Source organism: Archocentrus centrarchus, chromosome 13 (assembly GCF_007364275.1).
Source record: "Archocentrus centrarchus isolate MPI-CPG fArcCen1 chromosome 13, fArcCen1, whole genome shotgun sequence".
NCBI lineage: Eukaryota > Metazoa > Chordata > Actinopteri > Cichliformes > Cichlidae > Archocentrus > Archocentrus centrarchus.
Window position 1 is genome coordinate 35,857,580 of NC_044358.1, and position 10,806 is coordinate 35,868,385.

At 40.0% G+C, this 10,806-nt stretch overlaps 1 protein-coding gene across 4 annotated transcripts in view; it reads right to left on the reverse strand.

Annotated features, from left to right (window-relative positions):
• The window catches only part of b3gat1a (beta-1,3-glucuronyltransferase 1 (glucuronosyltransferase P) a), an 89,863-nt gene extending 79,293 nt beyond the window's left edge, over positions 1-10,570 (reverse strand). For 3 of the 4 annotated variants that reach the window (XM_030744983.1, XM_030744985.1, XM_030744984.1), the window contains exon 1: positions 10,035-10,570. The gene's annotated coding sequence lies outside the window, so the exon portion shown is untranslated. The remainder of the gene's footprint in view (positions 1-10,034) is intronic. The other variant, XM_030744986.1, reaches the window with a different exon arrangement.
• Between the last annotated feature and the right edge of the window lie 236 nt (positions 10,571-10,806).

Below are 10,806 nucleotides of genomic sequence, written 5' to 3' on the forward strand. Positions count from 1 at the left end.
TAATTTCTGGATATGCTTTAAATGATAATATTTATAGCCATCATATCTGCAGTCAGATGGTACGGACAAGCTCAGTAGCTGTAGCCTAAGGGGCATCACAAAGCAGCCCTTAGGACTGCAAATAAAAACTACATGCTGGTTAGCATTAAGTACAGAGAAATTAGACTGGGCATCTGTCAGCGTTCTCCATGTTGTGAAATATAGACCTTAAAAGCCTGCTGTCATTAAAGTCCACGCTTTTCATAAACTGCCAGTCTTCTTTGGCAGAGAAACACAGCACTTATGAAATGATTATGGAAATGATTACAAGCATGAACAGTTTAAGCTCTTTATTTTGTATCTGTATTTCACAGTTTGTTCACGGTAATTAATTCTTATAGCTGAGAAGCTTAGCAAATTAATGCTGGTCAGACTTGCTGCTCCCTGCTCTTATTAAGCTAAAAATTAAAGCCCAGAGCAGAGAAGGTGATAAATGAGCGTGGCGGACGCTCCAACGGGTCACCTTGTCCTTTAAAACTTTTGACTTTAACTCTATTGTGACAATTAGTTGCACAAAACATCACCTCAAACAGACCTCTCATCTTCAGATGCCAAAAACAAACTATACAGACGATATTTCATACACAAGTAAACTTACTAAATTGGTTCAAACCCACATTTTAATCATATATTGGCAGCAGCAGGGACACTTTGCATTGATTGCAAGTGGGCTGTAATTGGCACCCACTGCACATGAAATGCCACGCAGTCACGTCAATGAGAACAATAACAACAGGCAAGCTAAGGCCTCTCATTTCTCACTCCTTATTACGCATTAGGAAGTGCTCTGTTTGAACATGAAATCATTCTTCCTCTCACTTATGTTACCAGCACGCCTCAAAGTGGGTATATTTTATATTAGTGACTCTAAAGGTCCATCGTGACAAACTTGAAATTGAACAGAATATATTTTATCACATTTGGTCCATGTGTTGGTATTGCTGGTCTTAATATGTAAATCTACCACATGAGGAAAAATATTTATTAATAGGTAATCTAGAGTAATTCCCCGTTGCAAATGAGTGTTTATCCATCTCACTCAGTCAAAACAGTCACAACTGCTGCCTACATTACCTCGAGTAACTCCGAATAGGAAAACGAGACAGGCCTCACTGTGCCAATCCTATTTCATACTGTGTGATGAGGATGATTTCACCATGGCAGAAAATGAGTTCACCACATTCAGCACTGGTGGATTAGAAAGAAGAAAAAAAAAGAAAAGAAAGAAAGTCATGCTTTTAAATAGTGTTTTCATGGGATAGATTAGTGAATCAGATTGGTCTCCGATCTAGAAAATCATTTAAAATATAGAAGCAGTAACTCCCTGACATTTCTTCTTCTTTTGCACTCAGCTGGTTTTTGCAGACGTCCACAATTGCAGGTTGCACTCTGAACTGAGACGCAGAGACAGAATCTCATGCACACCCTCAAATGGTCACTCAGGCAGTTTATTATGAATGAAAATAGTGAAGCTGCCATTGTTTTGATCTTGTAAGTCTCATCTGTTTCATTCATTTCATTTGTAAACAGGCTTATTTATCTTTAAATGTCCTTATTAGTCCAAAAAAAAAACAAAAAAACTGTAACCTTTCTACTTTATGAAAGAAGAAATTAGGGTATATTATGGCAGTATATGCCCGCATGTGTGTCACTGCAAAATGTGGTGCTGGAGACCACCTCCACCTGCTGTGGCAGGAACTGTAGTTCTGCTTTGACAGGTGTTAACATGGCCGCCTTACTGTGAACAGAATCTGCAACACAATTGTCACGACTTGTCACGAAACTTTACAGGGGTGGTAGTTTAAAACAAAAATGATCTCTCCTGAGATCCCTGTCCAAGACCACATTATTCACCAGACCACGGCAGCATGGCTCACGGGTTTTAATTGAATCATTTTTTACTTAGTGAGTGCCGAGTGTGTTTGTTTGTGTACAATCCCATTCCCAGAAAAGCTGGGATGGCTGTAAAATGTAAATGAAAATAGATTGAAGGGTATTTGCAGATCTCATGAGCCCACATTTTACTCACAGTGCCACATGGAAACATATCAAAGGTCTAAACTGAGAAAACCCAGTGTTTGAAGAAAAAGAAATGAGGCCATTTTAAATTTGATGGCAGTAACATGTCTCAAAAAAGTTGTGTTGGGGGCGCAAAAAAAAAAGCTGTAAAAGTAAGTGGTGCAACTTATTAAGCAATCAAGGCAAATAAGCCAGTGTTATAAAATGTCAACTAGCCATCCGAACATTCCCACCAAGACCAGAGACACAACTGATGTCTGTCAAACGTCCTGATTGTTCACGTTTATGAACGAAGATCAATAGAAATGAGACAATGGATTCCCAAAGCACATCAAGGACCTGCTTAGCAATGAGCAATTTGGTTTTTGTCGAGCGCACAGCATCTCAACATTTACACAGTGCAACATGAAAATGGTAAAGTGCAAGATGCAGCTCTGTACAGCTAATCTTAGTTTAGCTGGCAACAAAGGTGAAATATCAGGTTATTCTGGATAACTGAACACCTTCAAAGATCACAAATCCAGCAACAGTTGCCAACACAGATTCAGTATAGAATCCACCTACAACAAACATGAGGGTGACCAAAGTTGCAAACTTGTTCTCACCAAACTGCAGCAAACTTTTGTGCATCACAAAGCAAAGGTCAGCTGGAGGAAAAGTCCGTCAAAATACGTGTTTAATGGTGTAACATGGAAGAGGTCAAAATACGTTCTAATCAGCTTAGAAGGATGAGTCTTCGTTTGACGTGTAAGCCTGCTTTGAGGTGAACAATTAATCAGGGTTAAGCAAAAACAAATTAATCTATGCCATGTCTCAGCTGTCAGCTTTACTTCTATTACTGCACATCCATTATGTCAATTAGAAGTCAATTAGGAGTTTTATGCTGAAGAGACGTGTTTCTATAAATACCAATATTGATTATATGAAGCACATTCTTTATTCTTACTGCTTCTGAGGAATAGGATGGATTATCTATTTAATGTTAAGTTGTTTGCTGTGGTGCTGCTGTTTTTTTGTTTTTTTAAACTTCACAGATTGTTTTTCAAATATTGCATTTGGTGTCTGCAACTGGCTGAGGTTCATACATCTGTCCATGTGTTCGCTGCAATAATCTCTCAGCTTGTTCAAAAGGTGATCCTTTCTCCCTGGAGAGGTGGGCGGATGCTTATTGTAGTTAAAGCTGAGGGATTTACGTCAAAGCCTCTAGAATTTTCTCGAGAGGGTAATTGAGAGAGCTCATTTGTCCCCGGGAATATTTTATTGTGCTGTGTGCTCGCCATCGTTGTTGCTGTTGCTTAAGGTCTAAGTATAAACATCTGCAACCACAAGAAGGAGCAGGGATTTTTATCTGGCAGACAAAGAGGGGAAAAAAAAAAAAGCTACAGAAGACTCAGTGCCAAAGCAGTCATTTCTAATGCCATTTTGATATTGCTATTGTTACTAATAGACTCCTTATTTTAAAAACACATCAGTGCTGATCTTTCAGTTGGCAGACATGTAAATTATTAAAACAACATGTTTGGTGTGTAATGCCTGCACAGACCCTTGGAAATACTCTGTTTTAACTAACACAGATCTCGCCCACAGTGTTCACCAGCACTGTCAGGTCTCATTATCATTGTGTGGACATGGTCATGATAAGGGAAGACCCCTGTCATCATGTGAAATGATCAACTCGGCCCCCTGATCTCAGACACCTACTGTTAGGCAGGGCGCTATACTACTGTATAGCCTCACAGCTGGCTCCATGCTCCACACGAGCAGTGCTATCTCCACCACGCTGATTACAGGTTAAGCTCATTTCGCCGTGAAGGACACAAAGAGGCTCTCCCTGCTCGCTTATGGTATGTAATTGCAACACTCAAAGAAAGTATATTAAGATTGGTGACACAGAGAAGAAAAGAGAAAGTAAAATGCGTTTTCCGCCCTATTCTTGGTCACTCTTTGGCAGAACATGGTTTGACAATGGGGGAGGGAAAGATCCATTGTTTGTGCCTGCAGATATTGTAGAATGTGTGTGGCTTTGTGTGCCTGTGCATACAGTATGCAACTGCACATACTATATGCCTCTGGTAGCATCTCTGCTCCTAATCTACAGCATGCCTGATGAATGTGAACACAACTGATATCATGCTGCCAGCTGTCTCTAATACTGTCTCTTCTTCTTTTTTTTTTCTTTTTTTCAGAAACAGCAGTACTGCCCCCGGGGACTATGGTTAACCGCAAATACACATAATGAGATTATACAAGAACAAAATAATTAAGAAAAAGGGTAAACTTATTTGAATCGTGCAGCATTACTGATTAAACCAGTAAACAGCATTACAAGCCTAAGCAGAAAATCCCTGCTGCTCATTTGATTAACTCTCAAACCAACTTGTTTAGCATATGCAAAACAAAAACATTAGCAGAAGCAGCTAAAATGTCACTTTTTTTTTTAATTTCAATAAATTTCCTTCCCAGTAATATGTAGCTTTATTGAACTGGCACAATGATTGTTTTTGTTGGTTTAAAAAACAAAACAGATTTGCTTTCATATGACATTGATTTAGTGAACTAGGTATCTTGTGACTGAGTGCATTTGTAAGCCAGGAACAACAAAGAGAACAGCCAGAGCCAAGGGTCTCCTGGCTTGCCTTGAGGGATAGTGTAATATTTGACAGGATGGCCTGCTTTTTGACTTCCCACCCAATGAATTGCAAGATCCAACTCCTTTTTTTTTTTTTTTTCATGATGATAATTTAAAACCAAGACTAAGCTGTGACTTTGAGATTACTATACAGTACACCAGCTATGCAGGAATAATCTTTCAGGACATTTAAACATATGTATTAGGAAGAATCAGAGGAATAATAAAAGCCCCTGCTGAAAAACAGCCCAGTCTGGACAAAAAAAATGTAATGCAGACTAATCTAGACCCACTTCAGGCACTCCTTTCCTTTGACTTTAATGCACTTGATTATGAGCTACTTCCAAGATAGCATCCCAACCTCTTCTTATAATCCTCGCTTTTCAAACCCAATTTCCCATTGAAGTGAGTGGTAGTATCCTACACAGTGATTATATTTGGCATCCTCCCTGAAATAGCTGTAACAAGTCAGGATGAATTCAACAGCTCCAGCCATTTGGAGGAGTGGAGCATCTAATTATTTGGTGTTGCTGGTCACTCCAAGCTACTCTGGTGTACCGCGGGCAAACAACTGCTGTCCCTGGAGGGAGAAAAGCTGCTGGAGAGAAGGCAGAGAGCCTCTGCCAGCACAAGTCTGTAGAGCACAGTTTATTCTAATTCCTCTGCAGGACATTAATGAGCCAGGATAGTGGCTGTCTTAATGGGCGGCCAGACAGATTTTAAGTGCCCCGTGGAGTGTAATCCACTGAGGTACAACAACACTGCTGCAAGGCCCAACAGATTGTTTTTAGTTGTCATTTTGCTTTTACTTTGCTTCTAAGCTGTTCATTACAAAGGGCATGTGCCCAGTACTTTTAACCCCACCCCCCACCTTTGGGACTGCCATGGGCCATAATCAAACCATGCCATCATTTATTTTCATACAATTTAAATTTCAGCTTTGTTTTCAGTTCCAAACAGTGAAGAGAGTGTTTATTTTGAAATATATATATATATATTAGGGGTGGGACTTTAACGCGTTAATTTCGATTAATTAATTACAGGGAAATTAACGAATTAAAAATTTTAACGCATTTTAATCGCACTTTGCACCGCGGAACATTTCTCAGGAGTTCCAGGCATACAGATTATATCGACGCACAATGTCAAAAATTCAGCGGCCGCATCCTGCGAAGGACCCGGCCCACGTCCTTCAGAGCCCACGAAAACCACAAAGGCTGGAAGTGAGCGGCTAGCCTTCATATCAGCGTCACCTGCCCTCACCTCTGCTCGTGTCACCTAGCATCGTGAGTGTGAAGCACAGCTGTGGAAAAGCAGCTGATTAAATGGAGAACAAACTTTTTCTCCTTTTTGTGGTTTAATTTTAAGTCTTTAATTCAAAATAAGCTGTTAAAACAAGCATAACACATTTCAACATCAAGGAATACAGCTGAGAGAATGATTAATTTCCAACTATAACAAGTGAGACATTAATGTTTAATAAAACTATCCAGTTATGATGCTTAACTTTAATTTCAGGTGTTTGCTTATCACAGGAGTACTTCCACCCTTCGTTGGTCTGTGTAGTAGACTGGTGGGAAAATAAACAACATTTTGAAGTTTTCAACCAAACTTAAATTAATATTCTCATGTCAAATATTGAAATGCGATTAAAATGCGATTAATTTCGATTAATTAATTACAAAGCTTGTAATTAATTCGATTAATTTTTTTAATCGAGTCCCACCCCTAATATATATATATATATATATATATATATATATATATATATATATATATATATATATAATATTGCTAAGAAACAAATATTTATATCACAGTGAACCTTGCATTATATTTAAATCTCATCTATCTTGCATTCATCTTTGCCACTGATTCAAAACATATAAGCCTTGCACAATAATTTGGAGACAGAGGTGGAAGATAACAATTAAACTGAACATGCTTTTTCAAAATAAACACTCTTCACCTTTTGTTGCAAAATGGTGTTATGTTAAACTGGATAATGGGTATTAATGCAAGGGGGGGGGGGGGGGGGGGGGCACAGAAGTGGTGAAAGAAATTAACCATCACTTTACAAGGTGGTGGCATTCTGCAGAAGAATAGGGAGTAAGTCAGTTTCTGCATCGCCATTCATAAGTAATAACTATTGCTCGCTGGTGTAATAGTAGTTCTTTGGAGATGGTAGAATTTTTCAAGGTATGTGAGTGCAAATACAGACAGGTATTTTTGTGTTACATTTGCACGTTAGTGTGTGATATTTGCAAACTACACCGAGGAAACTTTCTGGCAAAACGTCACATTTTTTCATTGTTTAATTTTTGCAATGATGAAGGTTTGTCTGGAATAGAGTGAGTGCATGAACTGCTCTATCTAAACACATACTTATACGGGAAAGGCTTTGCTAAACAATATACACCATCTATTGTTTGCGATAAAGGCAATGTACTGTCATGTACTGCTTTGCCCCCTCTGTTGCCCAAGGCTGGCCAGCTCCATGAGTGAATCTGCTGAGAAGCTTGGTTACCTTCAAAGAGAAACCTACAGCACACACTGAACAGACATCAAACATAAATGAAAGTTGCCCAGCTCAAAAACCTTTATCTGTAAGCTCTCAGTGTAGGTAGACTTGCTTCACATACACCCACGTGGTGCTCTCTGCTTCTGAACCTCCGCAGCCTTGTCTCAATAGCTCTCAAAACATTTGTTCAAAGTCTAATCCCTCCATCTTGTCAGGCCTCATACATATTATTACACCGCGCAATGAGGTGTGAAATGCTGCTGAGCTGCCGCTGATGAACATGTGTACTCCACACGGACATTCAGCACCTGCACCTCTTTAAGATCATGGATACCAATAGTGCTATAGTATATTATGTGTTAATTATATTGTAGCTTGCTAAAAATTTGGTGCTGCTTTACATTAAAGCAGTGCCACTAAAAATGTCATAATAGTGCTGACATAATGAATTAAAAAACAAATACAAAAAAATTACTAAAATGTGTGTGGAAATGTCCGTACACACCATTTACACACAGACTTGTACGTACACACTGTTAATATAATAATAAAGGCATCTGAGTGCTTACCATTACTAATTAGTGCTCTATGTAGAAGGTTTGTCAACCTTCTGGAAGACAGTCAGACAAGGGGTTTCAAACTGGGTAACTGCTCTATCACTGCTATAAAGAAGAATCGATAATCTGGTAAATCATAAAAAAATAAATAAAATTTTGGTTCAATAACATGGCAGACCAAAAATGAATTTTATTTATAAGTAATCATGGTAAAAAAAAATAAATTAACAACAAATTATAAGGAAACAAATAAAGTCATACAAATTTGCCATATGGGTTCTGCACCAGTGCCAACAGATCTATTCTATTCTATTCTATTCTATTCTATTCTATTCTATTCTATTCTATTCTATTCTGTAAACCATGAGCTACGGTGGCAGAAAGGTGGCTGTATTTGTGTTTATTTCTGGCCTCTCAGCACTTTGTGCATTGTGTTGCCAAAGAGAGGGCAACCTTGAACACAGACTGAAATGACAAGCCGTCCTCTTCCATAAATGAGATATGGATGCCATTTGCTGACATTGCCAGACTGCGCTGAGACTTGGTCAGCGAGTTATGTGCTATATAAGCATACCAACACCGGTGTGAGAAACAGCTGGGAGCACATACGCACAGATTCACTGCATTCGAGCATTAGCCCACTGTATTGTACAGGATGGGAAAAGGGGCACCAGGTGCTCCTGCAGTCATGCATGCAGACAGTGGAACAGATTAAGGTTATTTATGAAAGGAGAGAAACACAACTAGATACTTGTGTACGTGGGAATTTGCGCTGTTGTATGTTGTAACTGTATTGCGGCTAATACAGCTGTGACTAATAGACACACTGGCCTTTGTGTGACCATATATTTAGGTTCATTTAATGCAGCAAATACACATAGATACACTACTTAAACTGGATAAAATTGATAAAAATTGTATTTTGCTACTGTTAATTACTCCACAAAAAGAGACATGCAGTAAGCTGTAACATCTTCTTTTGGATGGTTTATTTCTTTGACACTGTCACTCATTTAAGAAAATATGAGCCTGAGAGAAAACATATTTGCCCAATATGAATGATGTCATGATGGGTGTCAGCGTGCCGTGACTGTACCAGCCAGAACTTCCAGGGACAGTCAAGTTGATGTGTCTTGATATATGACTAAGGACTCAGGGCTGCAGCCCTGTAACCACATGGTGCAAGATTTTCAACTTCTATTAGTAAGAACTGCCAGCTAACCTGCAAAAGACCTATAATTATGCACTGAACCCTGCAATATTGATATCGCCAATGCACGCTCCAAATTTACACTCTCTTTGCACCTTCACTGTGATGGAGCACTGTTCCCTGCTCCTTTGTAACACACACGCCCAAATCTGAATCATCACATAAACCCACATTACATCATAACAGCATAAATGTGCAATTATTCTCTCATCCATGAGCAGAAAGCAGGCACATGTTTAAGGTTTCAGGAGCTGGGTTTCTTGAGCTCCTTTGCTGGCCATGAGAGCAACCACTACATCTTTTCTCAAAGAGCTGGGATTTCCTGGCTGGGTGTCACAAAAAAGAACATACATCCCAGTTAACTCAAGTTTCCCTTTTCTCAAGCCAATGCCCTTTTTTTTTTGTTCAGTGGTGTGGACAAGTTGTTATTTTCTGTGTGGAAGGTAGTGTATAGCTCCCTAGGGTAACAAGTGAAAGTGTTCAGACTCTCCTTTTGAAAACAGCATCTTGTTCCATTGCCAGCTCTTCCTTTTGAGCCTTCATGCAGGGTATATATTTTTCATTAACTCTTTTAATGGGTTATGAAATTCATATTTTTGTGAAGAAGAAGTGAATTTATTTTCCCATTTGCCAGCTGACTCTAAATTCCAGTCCGACCTTGTGTGGCAGCAGCTCTGCCGGACAGTTAAGGGAAAATCTCTCCTTGCCCTTCTGCTCTCTCAGCACTCAAATGCCCATTATGAGGATTATCAGCAATTCTTTTCATCGGGGCGACCGAGACTCTTCTTCTAGTGCCTGCTCACACTGCCTCTCTGCGGCATGGAACATGCATAGATTTTCCCTCTCACTTCCAGCGTGCCGCTGTTCACGGCGACCCAGGGACAAAGATGGCAATCTCCCTACTGCTGTTCCAGACCTGATCAGCATGGAAATGGGTTTATCTCTGTCAAGCTTCTATGTGCATGCTTTCAACTGCCTCTCTGATGTATATCTGACCATGACAGCCAATCAGGCACACAGAAAACAGGACGATAATCAACATTATTTTTTTTTTTTTACCTCATTCAGAGACTTCAGTGTAACAGTGCTATTCCAGTGCATACGGCATAAGGACTCCCAGTCATACTAGAAATCCTGTTTATTGTCCCCCTTTCTCCTCTTCCTTGTCCCTTGTCAGAAGAGAAGCAGCATTCAAAGCATCCCTTTCTTTTATTCTGCAGTGCCAGCTGAAACCCGCCGTCATGCCTTGGATGATGGAGATCAAAAAAAAAAAATTTTTTTTTAAAAAGAAAACAAAAAGAAGGAAATATAAAGCAAAGAGACGATTCAAGCTCCCAGGATTTATTTTCCTCCCCCCTTTCCCCCTTCTCCTCTTCTTGCACTCACACGCGCTGAAACGGGAGCATGAGGGGAGACGTCAGAGTGACAGCGATGTATTTCTTTTTTGCTCTGTGGCTCTTCACCTCTTCTTTCTCTTGCTCTCCCTCCCACCCTTGTCCTCACTACCTCGCTTTTTATCTCTCTGCCCCTCTGTGTTTCTCTCTGTCCGCGCCTCGTTGATTTAAACAGAAGCAGTCGTGACGGGTGAGAAGACTCTGCCCGTGCAGAGGCATCTGTGAATGTGCTTATGTTGAGAGACTAAAGTAGCCTCTTAGCTGAGGCTGAGACCACCCTCCCCCCTCCTCCCTTCCAGAGACGGGCTTTCTAATGGCGTGTACCATTAAAGCTTGGAGCAGGGTGGGCTGCAGCACTGAAACGAGAGCGAGAGGGGGGTAAAGAGAGGAGGAAACGGGGAGCTGCTCAGAAACAGGAGGGAGATGGAGAAAGAGGT